The following is a 16231-nucleotide window of genomic DNA, read 5'->3' as shown; positions in this document are numbered from 1 at the left end:
CACCTCTTCTTTTTCACTCCTGGTTAGCAGGAGGGAAGGATATAAAGGCAGAGGCACATCTTTCATTCAGCCCATTTGCCGCCTTTGAAGGCGATCACACTGGAGCCCAGGAGAACGTTAGTGCTATCACCATAGAGGCAGCTGGAATGTCAAACCCAGAACTGTGGAATCTCAAAACGTGAGGTACCTGTGACAGGTTTCGGGGTGGGGGCAGGGGAGCGGAGAACCAAGTTACCAGGCAAGGCCGGTCTTCGAAAGCTCTTCTGAAGCAATTCATATTCTTAAATTCTCAGCTTTTTTTCCTTTCAGAAGATGGAGACAATTACTAATTCTTTGGAGCTAAATGAATTCCTTCTGTTCACAGAAGACATTATACCAGACTTCACAGCCCTCAGACCCAGTGAGAAATGAATGATCTACTAAAGGACACACAATCAGGTGTAGATACCTTCATTATAAAGTGTGGCTTTCACCTGAACTGGAGAAAGCAATCTTTGTCCTAGATCACAGGGTATTTCGTTGTAATCCTATCCTTCCAGGACTGTCAGACTGGGGAGACTAATAAGTAAGCAGGGTGCTAAGTGCTACCATATCCACTTATGCTCCAGGAGAAGTGGAAATGGAGGAGAAGCGGCACCTAACCCAGCCTGAGGGGTCAGGGAAGGCTTCCTGAAGGTGGGGGGCCCCTGACATGAAGCTGAAAGGCAAGCAGGCATTGTCCTGATGAAAGCGGGGAGGGCTCTTTCTTTTCCAAGAGGCACAGAGGAAATCCAGGAGGACCAAGGTCAGAAGCCTGGGTAATGCTGCCATTTCAGAACTGGTCTGAGGACTTGGGGACCACAAAGGGGCCAGAGAGACAGAGGGCTAAGGAGGATTTCAAGGCAGGAATGGCTCACAGTGTGACTGGATGCAGCTCAAGCCAGGAGAGGGTCAAAGGCCTGGACTTGGCTAATCATAAAGGGCCTTAAGTGCCCTATGCCCTAGACATTTCAGGGAAGTGGCAGTGACAGAGGCCAGAGCACAGAGGCTTGAGCTGAGGAGGTGAGGAAGTCGAGACTGTGGATGAGGCTACTCACAGGAAGCTTGGCTGAGAACAGGGAGCGAGCTAACAGGAAATACAGCATCAAATTTTCTTTGCCAGCCTGAACCTCTGCTCGGAGCTCCAGACTCACTTCCGTCTTGAGTTCCTCCTTTTCCCTTCCCCACCGCATCCAATATACCCTGTGACCTCCCTTCCACCCACTCACCATACAACAGCCAGAGTAGTCTTTCTAAGCTATAAATCAGACCATCTTGCCCCCACGCAAAGTGTACAACGGTTTCCTGCTGCCCTTAGAATAAAATCTCACCCCCTGGCCATGGCCTGTACACGCTGGTGCGATCTGGGCCCTGCTTCCCTCCCCAGCACCTTCTCCCGCACCCTCCCTCCTGCTCAGCATGGACCAGGCTGGCCTCTGTTCAGTCCCCAAACCCTCTAAGCACTTTTCTGCCTTAGGATCTTTGCCCAGGCTGCTCCCTCTGCCTGGAATGCTCCTCTCTTGCCCTCCCTCCTCCAACCCAAGCAGCCAAAGGGTGAATCACCTATAAAGGAACAGCCACCACAGAGGTGCTCCCCTCCCCCACCCCAGGGGTTCCCCTCAAGCCTACTTCAGAGTCCAGGTTCTCCGGTTCTCCAGGTGGGATATTTCCTGGCTCTCACCGCCAGGGGCTCTGATGTCAAAAACCTCAAGTTCTAGCTCATTTCTCTGCTGCCTATTAATTGAGTGTCTCTTGTCAAGGCACCACCTCACAGGGTCTGCCTCCCCAGCTGTTAGGAAGCTCATCTCAGAGGGTGTGTAGACACCCGGGTTCTCGCCCACCTGTCTCCGCCCGCCCTGGGCGCCTCTCTCCTACCTCTGTGGTGCCCCGCCTTCACGGGGAAGCGTCCTGGGCCCCTCAGCCCTTCCCCCGCTCTGTCTCTCAAGGCAGGAGGAGTGGCCTCTCCATTCTGTCCTAGGCTCCACTGGTCCTGCTCACTCTTTCCAGCCCCCTCCACCCTTCTGTGCACACTAAAACCCACACACCCCAAATTCATCTCCATCCAGTAAATGCCTCCTCTCAACCATCTCTCCTTTGGCCTTAGTCACCAGCTCCCATCCTAGGCCTGATGCGTCAAAGCCTCCCAATCATAGACATTCTCTTCCTCCACCCTGCTTCCTGGACATCGATACCCAGGGCAACCATGGAAACCATGGTTTGAAGACAGCAGAGCATCCACCAGTCTGGGCCCCCTCCACCCCCATGGCTGATTGGATTTGAAATGAGCATGAAAATGTTTTAAGCCACTGGGATTTCAGCAGCGTTTACCTGTTACAGGAGCTAGCATTTCTCTATGTAATACAGGCTGAATTTAGATAGCTGAAGAGAAGGGGACAGGACTCTAGTGGTAAAGAAGAAAGGTTATACAAACGCCTGGCTCTAGGATTATTCATGGCCTGATGACACCAGCTCCATTTATATACTCCTTATCCTCTTCAAGGTACTTTAAAATACGTTTTCTCATCTGACACAACCATCATCATCATCACTTATCATTGGTGTTGTTATAATTAACAGTTTACAAATGAAGAAACAGACTGAGAGAAGTTAAGGTGTGTCCAAGGTCCCATCGCTAGTAAACGGAGGAGCCAAGATTGGACCACAGGACTCCTGACTCATAGTCCACCGGCAGCTCCCCTGCAGCATCCAGTCTCACAAAGCCACACTCCAGTGCTACAAGAAGAGACACTCTCAGCTAAAGTACACAAGGGTGCTGGAATCAAACAAGGAAAGATAGGGAGTCTGGCAGAATTGGTTAAAGGCAGACTGGAGGACTTTATAAACATCAGACTGCAGAGTATAACTTTCATTCAATAGACAATGGGGAACAATAATCAGCCTCCACTTTCAAGTCTCACAGCAGTAATGTTATACCTTTACCTCTGCTTCAAAGACCTTACTGCACCCTCTCCCCTTGGCTATCAGATGTTGCCAGAGGTCCACCTTACAAAGAAAACAGAAGCTTTTATGAAGGCAAAACTTCCAGCCCCCTAGCTTCTATAGACATATCTGTATCCCCAGATAGCCTTTCCCCTTTCCATACCAAGTGAAAGAGGCATCCCTCCTCTGGTAAAACGACTGACCCTGTGCACATCCCTCTATCCACGGAGGAAACGTTGATCAATCATTTGTCCTTTCTCTCCCTTCTTCCTTTCTTCTAGCTCTGTTTCTTCAGCCTCTGAACATGCTAGAACCCCTCACGTCCTAAAATCATCCCTTCCTCAGGAAGTTCACGGCCCCTTCTCCTCATACATCATAACTGAGCTCCTCAAGAAGCAGCAGCAGCAAACAGGCATCTCCACTTCATCACCCCAGATCCTCTATTCCACCCACTGTAATGAATTATGACACTGAAACAGTCACCTCTAATGATACCTCCTAAGAGCTAGGTTCAATGGACAGACAGCAACCCTTCTCTGGACCTTTATAAGGGACGTGACAGTGCTGCATTCCTGAGATTCTCCCTGGCCATGATTTCCATGATCCACTCTCTCCTGATCTTCCTCCTCTCTGTCTGCTCCTTCTGGGTTTCCTTTACTAGCTCCTCTTCCTCTGTCTCTCCCCTAAATGTTAGTGTTTCCTAGGGTTCCATTTTGATACCTCACCTTACCTTACAAACTCTGTTCTCTCTTTCTGAAATCACCCACAAACATAGCTTCAACTGACAGCTATAGACTGGTGACTTCCAAATTTACATCCCTTCAGTCCAGACCACTCATGTGATCTCTCCACACCCTGGCTACATTGGCCTGCAGGTATCTCCCCATGGATTCCATGGGCGCCTCAAATTCAACACGGCTAAAACCAAACCACTAAGCATCTTGCTTACCACACTTGTTCCACCTCTTTCTGCACTGATGATGACAGCATTTGTTGAGTACCATATCAGTCTTGGTTCTCCAGGAAAACAGAACCAAGAGGATGCGTGTGTGTGTGTGTGTTGTGTGTGTACACACATGCAAATTAAGAGATTTATTTTAAGGAACTGGCTCACATGATTGTAAGGGCTGGCAAGTCTGAAATCGGAAGAGAAGACCAGCAGGCTGGCAATGCAGGCCAGAGCTGATGCACAGTCTTGGACTTAAACAGGCACTCTGGAGTCAGGGTCTGGCCCTCTCACCTCTACATCCACAGCACCCTACACAATGCCTGACACATAGCAGAAGCTCCATAAATGTTGGCTAATGACCAACTGGGTATAAAACGAAATGCTTTTATTCATTTATTTATTTTTGGCTGCGTTGGGTCTTCATTGCCACGTGCGGGCTTTCTCTAGTTGCAGGGAGAGGGGGCTACTCTTCATTGCGGTGCGCAGGCTTCCCATTGCGGTGGCTTCTCTTTGTTGCGGAGCATGGGCTCTAGGCACGCGGGCTTCAGTAGTTGTGGCATGCAAGCTCAGTAGTTGTGGCACACGGGCTTAGCTGCTCCACGGCATGTGGGATCTTCCCGGACCAGGGCTCAAACCCATGTCCCCTGCATTGGCAGGCGGATTCTTAACCACTGCGCCACCAGGAAAGTCCCCGAAATGCTTTTAAATGCGAATGGGACAAAAGGATGGCACTGAAGGCACTGAATTGTGATGAAGAAGAATCAGGAAACTTGAACAAGGGCTGGGCTGTAAATCAAGACACAGCCCTTCCGGGGCATTCACTTGCCAGAATTACCTGACCACTATCCCTACAACCAAATGGGGACCCTCACACTGAAAGTAGCACATCAGTCCCAACTTGAATGTCTCAACAACCCCGTGAAGTTGGTGTGGCCAAGAAAAGGCCACATTTTATGAGTAATTTGAGGCTCAGAAAAACTAAGGGTCATGTCTAGGTTGCTACAGAAAATATCTACAATGAAAGGTCTTAGTTCTTCAGTGACAGGTATGAGGGGACCATAAAATCAACAGAAGGTCAGAACCAAAAAGGACCCACGCAGTTCAAAACTCTTTATCAAAATCTGCAAAAACTAAAAGTATCTTCTACTACTTACAAGGGATACGTTTTATTTTATTATGATTATTATTCAGATACATTTTTGTCTTACCGTACTATAATTCCATGGTATATATTAGATTATTAGCACTATCATATATACATTGTTGTAGTTATATACTAAATATCTAGAAGCACATATTGCTTTCTGAAATACTGCCAATATGTATTAAATCTATAGTTCTTTAGGGATGACTAAGTAGTCTTATTAACTCCAGGCACCAAAAAATCGCTGGGTTTTTTATTTATTATTAATAAACATTAGAATTAGTGAAATATTAATAATATATAGTCCAAATATTATATTTGGTGATTCTCTGAAGCCATGGAGTAGTGGAAACTCTCCATTAGCTATTCCTACTGAACAAAGCTGATTACCCCCACCTATATTTGCATATATAGTAACTCGACCTTTTCAAAACTCTTATTTATGTACTGTCATTTAAGTATGATAAAACTCTTATAAACCTTTTAAAAAGATGTTTTAGTCCAGTTGACAGAAAAGAGAGGCAAACATCTAACGTCATGTAATTGATAAAAGGCAAAAGCAGGACTAGACACCAGGCCTTTCCACCTCCGCCTACCGTTACGCTACAAAGCTATGGTGGCTTCCTGGCCATGGAGCTGCCAGACTGTCAGTGATGTGAGGCCAGAGGGAGACCACGTCTGACTTGCTCCCAACAGTGTCTAGCACAGTACCTGACACACAGCAGACACATAAAAAGAACATTACTGGTGAGCAACTGAATTCATTTTCTTAGAGTTGTTTTAGTCACCTGCATGGTAGATTGGGACATACAGCATTGCCAAATATCTCGGCTTTTAAAATGCTATTGGCATTATCAGGAATAAGCAGAAAATACTATCTTTTCAAAACTGTATGTGTTGATTCCCAAAGGGATCAGAATTCTGAGCCAGGGCCCCATTTCAGCACAAAAGGTAGCAAGTTGTATGTTTTTCAGCTTCTTAGAAAATAAAGTGTTGGCTTGACGGAGCAAGGGGGAGATTGAAAATAGAGTCTTCTCGTGGGAAAGAAAAAACTGCAAGGTCTCTGGCATAATATAACCATTTGCAAGGCTGGTACAATGGTCCAGCTGTCGCTAACTTACCATGGCAAGAAATGGGCTTGCTAAAGGAGTGTGGATTCACCCAGAAGGACACACATCAACACGACAGAATCTGTGGCACGAAGATGCAGGTCTGAGGCAGGACAAGCCCAGCAACAAGGAACACAGAGGCTTGGGGCAGGAAGAGAAATTCTGGGCATGGCTTCACAGCCTTCCTGTAAAACCCCGTGTGCTCAGCCATGCTAGAGCAAGGGAGAACAAGAAGAAGCTGGCCGCCTTCAGTTTATTATGGTGTTCAAGAGGCCTCCTAACCCGGCAGACTATTCCTTTCCTATGAAGTTCTCACCAGTATCACTTAGAGCTCCATCTTCCCCCAGTTCCTAAACCACACATCCAAACATATGCCTTCCATTGTCATTCTGATTGTCTAGTCACCACCACAGCACTGTATTTCCATTTCTTCAGGGATTTGAGATATCCACTGTGATTCCAAGATTACCTTTAAGGGCTTCCATAAAAGCCCTTCTCCATCATACATTCCTTAATACTTCATATTTTACTTACAGAGACAAGTTATCCAAAATAATTAAGGCGTGAGGCATTCTGGATGAGTGAGTCATTTAGATAACTGAACGCTAATTCATTAAGCACCGAAATATTTCTATAGTCTTGCTAAAGTAAATGATGCCTTAGTAAACAAAGAATATAAAAAATAGTTCAAAATTCTATCCAACTTTCAAGATCCAGTCTGATCACAAACATTCCCTGAAAGCATCCTCCAACCCCCTCTTGCCACCTCTACCCACCACCAGAAATAACCTCTCTTTGGCTGTGATCCCACATTTTGATTATACCTCCTTTGCAGCACACTGCATGGTCTGCTTGAGGTTAGAGATTTAAGTGCACCTTGTCTAACTTAAAAAAAAAAAAAAAAAAGTTCCTGGAGACCAGAGACCTTCTTTTTTAATACCAAGGTGCCTAGTTCAAGGCAGGCCTACAAACACTTCACAAACTGAAATACTCTTAGAGATTCAGACGCTGTAAAGGGCACCATAGCACAGCAGAGCCTTCAAGGGTTCCCGAGCTCTGGAGGGCGGGGAAGTGTGACATTAGAGAACACGTTAGTATCGTTAAAATCCTCTTTGGCCTCTGTCAGTATTTCTCAGCTTTAGAGAAAGTGTTTTTCTACAAGGTAAAAATACTCTAAACTCCTGTTTGTTTGGGTTTTTTTTCCTAAAAGGGAATTCGTTCATCTCAACTTGCAAACAGAAAGCTCTGGTGGAGCTGGCACTGCTAAACCTCCACTGGTCTCAAGACGTGCGTTCGAATGGCTGTATCTGCAGTTCAGCAGGGAGATGAGACGGCGCGTGGGAGGACGTGATAAGTGACAGGAATATAGCCAAGATGCTACGCCATGTTTGACACCCAGTTCACCAGTGTGAAAGCCAGGCTCCTCAGTCTGGAAATACGGAACAGAGCACACGATCGAGCAATTCAAGTCTCAGGCGCAAGGTCCAAAGCAACCACTTCTAGCAGGGTAACAACATCCTCTTCCCAAAGCTTTAGTGTGTGGGCACGACAAAACAGGTGGTGAGTATGGTTTAATATTCCAAACACTCAACTCAAACCCTCCTCACCAGCAACAAGGGATTCTAAGTGGTCAGCCCAGGATGGTGAACTCCACGTTCCCTCCCCAGCAGCTATGCTTTTTGCAGGATTCCTTTTCCTTGTCATGGAAACAAACAGAATTTTCTTCATAAAAATAGGGAGAATGGGGTGGTAGGGTTGCTGGTATCATGATATTAAGGATCTAGGCATGTTCGCAGCCCCTCAGGGATAATAACCGCTCTTGTCTTTGCCTTGTCATTGAGTAAAGGGTGTTTTAATCCAGTATCTTCAGAGACAGAACTGCGTCACATAAGTTAATTGTACTGATAACTGAAGCACTAAAACATGCAAGATTAGGACAGAAAGCTTTCTAAATTCAATCGCATTACTTCCTTCTCAACCTTTCTGAACTAACCAAACCATAATTTGACCTATTCCTGCTGAACAGGATAGCAATTATGATTAATTAATGTATTTGGAGACCACAGAGGCAAACAAGACTGTTTCCTCTATGAATGTCCCCAAACTGCTGTACTTTGAATTATTTTGTGGAGAGTTTTTGTCTCTGTCATCACCAGCTGTCTCTTCCTGCTTTCGTCAGGGGGTTTGCCTCTAATGGAGGGTCCCTTAATTCAGTGCATCTGGTATCAGCTAGACCTGGAAAGGCAAGCTATTAAGAGTCACCGGCTAAGGCTCTCTCTCACCAGCCTCACTTCAGACCCAGGCAGTCGGCCTCCAGACCCCGTGTTCTTACCCATTACAGCCACATTTCCCAAACTTGCCTAATTATAAAGGACTACCAGGTATGTGTGTGGAGGGCGGAGTGTTAAAATGCCCTCTCCTAGAAATTCTAATTCAGTGGGCCTGGGGTGGAGCCCTGGAATCTGTGTTTTTAACACAGACCCTCAGATGATTTCCACGACCAGGTTTAGAAACACAAATCTATATGCCATCCATGCTGCCCACCTAGAATTGGGATTCCTTCAGAAGCATAATGAACCTGGGCCAAGGCCAACTTCTTCCAAAGAGACCTTGCAAGCCACAAGGCTTCCAGGTCACTGCTCTGCCAATGAATGCCCTGATCCTCTGCGGCTCCTGCAGGCTGGTCATCACACCTCTTCTCATTGCCAGTATGTCATTCACCGAAGATTTGGCACGCCTTCCTTCTCTCCACCCCAAGTGTCCCGCCACCCTTTTGATGGCTTGGATAACCACATGGATGACCCAAACAACACTCCAGCCTCAGTTACTTGCCCTCCTTCACTAAGTTCGCTTCACTTCAGCCACTTATGTCTGTGGCAAAACCCATGTCCAGTAATTCATTGCTCCAACTCTGAAATCTTCCGCTCACACGTCCCGCTCTAACCACATCCTCCTGCTGCTCCACCGCTCCAATACATCCACTGCTTGACTTCATCCACATCTCTGGTCCTTTCTCATCCGCGTGCAGCAGAGACCCCCTTACTGCTCGTGTTCATCACTCCCTGCTCAACACCCTCACTTCCTCTGCTCCACTGTCCTTCCGCTGCTCACCCTCAGCAAAGCTCAACCCTGGCTCAGTCCAGCTATATGTCTCCTTTGCTCCTAAACCCAGGCAGCTGAATGTTCCTGGCGCCCTGATCAATCCACGGTCTCCTACCTCAACAGAGCCCTGCATACTGCCGAGAGGTCATGGACGTTGCCCCAAGTTCACTCTTCCTCTTCCTGACCTCAACTGTATGTCAAGTCTCCTTGATTTTCCTCTGACCTCTTCCCTCTTACTCTTAGAGGACAATCTCACCCTCTATTCCACAAAGATGATGGAAGTCATCAGACTGGCGCTTGCTCTTAAGCCATCCCACCAGAAAATGCAACTGTGCCCAGATATTCCATTGTAAGGGCTGCCAAGCCCATCCATGCCTGTGCTGGCCTACTGTTTGCTTGGTTATTTGAAGTAAACTCCCTGGTGATAAGCATAACTGAAGTAAGCTGTAACGGTGGTGAATGGGGAAAAAAAATAGCCAGCCTCTCAAAGGATCCCTCTACCCTGAGAATCTTTTTAAGACTGGGAGGAGTTTAAAAAGAAAAAGAAGAAAACAAAACTATCTTACCTACAAGCATTGAACAAGTTTAAATACAAACATAAAGTTGCATACATCAATAGAATGATTATAAATCCCAAGCCAAATAGTTAATTCCCTGACGATTTTTATAAACTCAAAACCAGAGGCACTGAAACACTACTGTTAGTTATGGTTTCTGTCTTTCACTCTTTTTTTTTTTTTTTAGGGTATGCGGGCCTCTCACTGTTGTGGCCTCTCCCATTGCGGAGCACAGGCTCCAGACGCGTAGGCTCAGCGGCCATGGCTCACGGGCCCAGCCGCCCTGCGGCATGTGGGATCTTCCTGGACTGGGGCACGAACCCGCGTCCCCTGCATCGACAGGTGGACTCTTAACCACTGTGCCACCAGGGAAGCACTGTCTTTCACTCTTAACCAAACTCTAGTTTGTTGATGGGACTAAAAGTCTTTTCCTAACTTTTTTTTCCTCCTTATAATATTAATATTGATAGCTAACACTGACTGTTTTTTGTGTATAATTATGCTACTCACAATGACCCTGTGAGATAAGAACTATTATTTTTCTCCATTGCCAGCTAAAAAAAACAGACATGTTAAGGAATTTGCCCAAGAGCTTGCAGCTAGAAAGTGGCAAAGGTAAAAGTAAAACACAGAGCCCAAACACAAACTAATCTCTGTGCTTTGGCACAGTGGTTATCAACAGAAACTTCCCAGGAAATGCACCACCCTAACCCAAGCATTTTTTTTATACTCCAATATATGCTCAGAAACACAAACATGAAGAACCACCCAATATTAATATCACCGCATATTCCACATTCATTCACTCATTCCTACATTCATATCAGAAGGCAGCAATGAATCAAAGGGAAGCAATGAATTCTACAGTCAGATCATACAGATCCAAATTCTAGCTTTCTTAGCGGCCATATTTTAAAAATTACTTCTCTAAGCTCAGTTTTCTCAAAACAAAAAAAAAAACCCAAATGATAATAATGATGGTAATATAATAATATAATGATAATATAATAACCATCACCACATCAGTAGGTTCTCCCAGAGATTTAGAGATAATGCACGAACACACTTAGCCACGGACCTGGCACATAGTCTCAAGAAAGGTTAGCTGTTACAATAATTCTTATCATTCAGAAGGTACTGGGGACCTGCAGCTGGTGGAGTCTAGGCAGAGCACGGTGCCCAGACTGGACCATAAACAGGCCAAGGCTGTCCCTGCCCTCTTGGTCTTGCAGTCTACTGGAGTAGACAATAAAGAAGGAAACAAACATATGAACGAAATACTTGGAATTTTAGTGAAATGCTAGCAGGAAATGCACGCGTACTGAGAGGGAGACAATGGGGAGGAAGCTACTGTAAAGGGGTGATCAGGGAAGAGGCTCCTCTGAGGAGGGACATTTTTGCTGAGCCCAGATGTTGGAGAAGGACCTTCCACGAGAAGAGTCGGGGGAACAGTGCCGGGCAGAGGGAAGGGCTGTACAGAAGAGAAGAACTTGGCATTGAGAGGAATCGATGATGATCCCACCTGACAGGAGCGCAGCGAGCCAGGAGCAGGGCAGAAAGGAGACAGAGGCCGGCACCTGAGTAAGTGTGCACGTGGGTCTGAGGGCGGTGGGAAGCCTCGAAGTGGGCAGGGGGTGAGCGGGGTGACAGGGGCTGCTAGGCTCACTGGCTGCTGGCAGGAGAACGGGTTAGAGAAGGCAGGAGTGGATGCTGGGAGACCAGGTGACAGGCAGGGACAGTCATCCAGCTGAGAGAAGACGGTGGCTGGATTAGGAGGACGGAGGGAAGGGAGGATCTGAAGTACCTGGAAGCTAGGCCAACAGGCCACGCTGACGGACTGGAGGTAGGGTGAGGAATCGGGAAAAATCCAGGTCAACTTTCAGGTCTCTGGTGAAACGATGAATGGACAGTAATGACATTGAGACAGGGAAGGCTCAGGGCAGGGGAAAGCTGGATAAGAGAGGGGAGAGGGGTCAAGAATGAGGAATACAAATTTGGAAGTTTGAGAGGGAGATTGAGCAATCGATTTTGGACACGTGAAGTTTGAGATCACTGCGAGGCTGCCAGGAGAGAGAGAAGGGGGGCGGTAGGTAAAAATGTAAGTCTAGAACCAAAGAAGGGTCCAGGCGGGAGGTGTTACTGAGGTAGTCATCTGCATCTAGAGGGTAATCAAGCCCTGGGAATGGATGAGATCACTTAGGAAGAGACTATGATGAGAGAAGGGAGGTAGCCAAGCAAGAAAAGAGAAGTAGTAATACCAAATCGGGTCGGTAATCTAAAACGAAGCGTGGTAATGTAGCCCATACAAAACCACACAGAACTGCCCCGACTATGTGCTTGATAAATGCCCGTGGAACAAAGAAAAATTAATTCTTAACACACTCCCTTTAGGACTTAAAAGAATAAAATTTTTCAATTAGGATTTTTCCCCCAAGTTCTCATATGTTTGAGGCATAAGAAAAAAGATTTTGAAGGTTTGGATTGTGTTCAAAGGAATTCTTTCCCTTTAGAGCAAAAAGCAAGGATTCTTTTCAAAAACTCACTGAAATTAAAGATTGCCTACTTGAAATTTAAGCTTTTAGAAAGCTTACACTCACACTATATTCTCTCTGTAAAAATTCTACCCCAATATACAATTTTTCCCTTCCTTATAATGAAAATGCAATTATATGTTCTACTACAGATGTCATTTCATCCTGAAAGATGAAGCTGGTACTTTCAAACAGTTCAAGAGTCACGTGAGAGTTGTAAAATGCTCAAGAGATCAAGGATTTATTTTTAAATGTTTTTAAAAAAAAAACTTAAGTTACCTGCTAGGCCATCCAAAAACTGATAACCAGGGAATTGAAAAGGATAAAACTGCCAGGAAAATAAGTAAATATAACAGCTACTCCTCAGATGAAAATGCATTAAAGCTGTAATTATATCTCTGGGTATCTGTTGACACAGAAAACTCACTATCCTCTTGAGGCTAATACTATCACTAAGAACTACCACACTGAAATCACAGCAGTAAACACAACTGAGATACTTTATACGTTTCAAAGATTTCCAATGTAACACAGGTATAATGCATAAGGAGAGTCAGTAACATTTGCCAAAACTGTTCCTTCCCTCAACTGTTCAAGTTAAATCAAGATCGTAATTCTTTTTAAGATCATAAGCCTCACTTTGTAAAATTCTTCTCCTCAGATATGTAAAGGAGAGGACTATCCTGACTTTTAAAGGATTGTTATCCCACTTCATGATATAGCAATCTAAAAGCCTAGGAGGAAAAAAATAAATGGTTCTGATGAACCTACAGGCAGGACAGGAATAAAGATGCAGACGTAGAGAATGGACTTGCGGACACGGGGAGGGGGCAGGGTAAGCTGGGACGAAGTGAGAGAGTGGCATGGACTTATATATACTACCAAATGTAAAATGGATAGCTAGTGGGAAGCAGCCGCATAGCACAGGGAGATCAGCTCGGTGCTTTGTGACCACCTAGAGCGGTGGGATAGGGAGGGTGGGACGGAGACGCAAGAGGGAGGAGATATGGGGATACATGTATATGTATAGCTGATTCACTTTGTTATACAGCAGAAACTAACACACCATTGTAAAGCAATTATACTCCAATAAAGATGTTAATAAATAAATTAATTAATTAATTAATTTAATTAAAGCCTAGGAGGCTACCAGGAAGGTTACATGCATGGATGGGTAGTAAGCATTCATTCATTCAACAAATATTGATTAAGCACCAAAATGGGTCAGGTCCTCTTCTGGGCCCTGAAGATACACCAGTGAAAAAAGCCTCACACTTCCAGATTAACCGAGGGAAAGAGACAATAAACCAACAAATAAATAGGTATTTGCCAAGTGGTGGTAAGTGCCATGGAGAAAAGTAAGGTCGGTTAAGGAGGACAGGGGAATGGGGTGTATCCTCCACAGAGTGGTCAGGGAAAGGCCTTGAAAGGTTACGTGGGAGCAGAGCCTGAGGGAAGAACCATGGTGTCCAGGGAACAGACTTCCAAGCCGACGCAACAGCAAATGCAAAGGCGCTGAGGCTGGCGCATGCTTGAGGTTTTTAAGGAATAGCAAAAAGATCTGCCTGGCAAGGCTGGAAGTGAGAACAGAGAGGTAGCCTCGTAGACCAAGGCAAGGACTTTAAGATGTGAAGTTGTTGGAGCTCTCTCAGCAAAGGACCTAATCTTTTTAAAAGGCTCGAAAAAGGAACAAGTTCTTATTAAACCAAGATATACCTCTCACAATCTATAAGTGTAAAAAAGCAGACAATAAAACAATCTTATGGTACAGCAGCATTTCTGTAAGAAAAAAAAATACTTACACATGGGAACAAAAGACTAACGGGATAAATACCAAACTATGGTTTACTATGGTTTGTGGGATGGTGGGGTTTTTCTTATGCTTTTCTTAGGGTTTTTTTTCCTAGTTTTCTGCCTTAAACATGAGTTATTTTTGTAATTTTTGATGTTATCTTAGAAAAGAAAAAAACCCACTCCCACATGAGACTGCCCTAGTCTGAAATCTTATTTAAATATGACCAAAAAAAATGGGGACCATTTTCTCCCCAAATTACCCTGCTTCCCATGCAATGTTTTCCTGTTACGAAGCACTGTACAAATCAAGCGCCACGCAATGTATCAAGGTCACAAAACCAACTTGGTTAATATGTTTATCATTACATAGCAGCTCTGTGCTCTACAGCAACTTTGATACCATCTTTCCAAGGCAGCAATAGAAGGGCCCTTTTCATTAATTTCCTAACACTCTTAGCTACTACTATGCCGCTTCTGGATTTTTCCACTGTATGTCTCTTAGAAACAAATTAAGCCCGAATAAGTTGTTCCAGCTAATGAAGTGCGCTTTTGGCTCTTTCTCCGTGGTTGAGCATTATCCGGCAAAATACCAATTGTTTTAGGACGCATTTTCTCTTAGTTTTGAAATATGCAATACGAAGTTACTGCAAATAAAGAACATCAAGATAACAGCATACAAGAGCATGTATAAATGGAAACTACTGTAATCCTTCTTAAAACTGAGGATGTGTGGAGGTCTCATGAATAAACATACTATACGTCCGCATGACACAGATAAAGACGGAAAGGAGTGTGCCCTCCCTCCTCCTCTACACCCCCCTCCCCCCCACCACCACCACATAACATTTTCTCGCATGGCAAAAGCCCAGGGCAATCACTGCTCAGAAATGCAAACCACGCAACTCAAAATGACTCAAGCTCTCAAAACACTTTCCACCTGAGCTCCTCATCCCACCCACTCCTCAATCATTTCCGACAGGCTTCTATGAATTGAAATCCCAAACTGGGAAGGTTTAGCAAGCCCCCAAACTCTGCTCACATGCCACCTGCGGCATCCGGGGAGCCAGAGCCCAGCTTCGCTGCCTTTTCGAGGGCAAACACCGGTCTCAGGATGGAGGAGTCTACTGCACCCAGAGTGGCTCGAGTCCCGGCTCAGCTGCCTCCCTGGCCGAGCGGACCAGAAGCTGGGGCTGCCCCCATCCCCGCAGGACGAAGCCGGCGCGAGGGACTTGGAGCAAGTGGCTCTCGGCCGCCCGGCACCTCCGCCCCACGTTGGTCAGGCCGCCCCCCGCGCTCCCCTCCCGGCGCTCGGGCATACACGCGGTGCTCACAGCCGGCGCACACGGGGACACGCACCCTCACATGGTCCGGCGGGCATCTGCGGACACCCCCACTGCCCCGCCACAACCCCCTCGTTGCAGCCGTGTGGCCCGCGGGGGCTACTCGGACCCCGGGAGCGGCGACGGCGGCACCCTCACGCCTCCAGGGTGCCCGAGCCAGCAGTGAGTTCGGGGGGGAGGGGGGTTGATGACAGATGGGGCGGAGGGTGGGGCTTCGGGGGGAAGGGGCGGAGCGTCCCAGCCAGGGGGTGCTGGCGGCTGACAGAAAGACCCGGGGCAGCCGGCGGGAGGGGGTGGCGGACACTGCGGGCAGGGCCGGGGGCCAGGTGTGGTGGGAGGAGCTCGCGCAGACACAGGGGGCTGACAAGAGGAGACACACACACACACGGGGACTGACAGTCGCGGGGGCACACTGGGCCGGCGGGCCGCGGCGGGCGCTCACCTGGCAGCGGCGGGGGCGCCCGCGGCCGGGCTGCTCTCCCCGCGCTCCGGGCCTCCCTCCCGGCGGGCGGGCGGCCGGCCGGCCGGCGCAGGCCCCGCGGAGGCGGAGGCGGCGGCGGCGGCGGCGGCGGAGGCGGCGGCGGCAGCGGCGGCGGCGACGCCGGAGCCGCAGACTGCTGGGCGGCGGGGACGCAGCTGCACCAACCGACTCCGGGCCGCTCGGCTCGGCTCGGCCGCACTCGGAGGCGCTCGGTTCCGCTCGGCCCCGCTCGGCTCGGCTGGGGGCGTGGCCCGAGGCCCCCCGCC

At 47.2% G+C, this 16231-nt stretch overlaps 1 protein-coding gene across 2 annotated transcripts in view; it reads right to left on the bottom strand.

The window, feature by feature from the left end:
- The window catches only part of ZHX3 (zinc fingers and homeoboxes 3), a 121308-nt gene extending 105301 nt beyond the window's left edge, over positions 1-16007 (bottom strand). The window contains exon 1 of one of the 2 annotated variants that reach the window (XM_060120612.1): positions 15927-16007. The gene's annotated coding sequence lies outside the window, so the exon portion shown is untranslated. Of the gene's footprint in view, positions 1-15500; positions 15633-15926 lie in introns of those variants that run through there. The other variant, XM_060120611.1, reaches the window with a different exon arrangement.
- Between the last annotated feature and the right edge of the window lie 224 nt (positions 16008-16231).

This window comes from Mesoplodon densirostris, chromosome 16 (assembly GCF_025265405.1).
Source record: "Mesoplodon densirostris isolate mMesDen1 chromosome 16, mMesDen1 primary haplotype, whole genome shotgun sequence".
NCBI lineage: Eukaryota > Metazoa > Chordata > Mammalia > Artiodactyla > Ziphiidae > Mesoplodon > Mesoplodon densirostris.
This window is presented reverse-complemented; position numbering and strand designations above follow the sequence as displayed.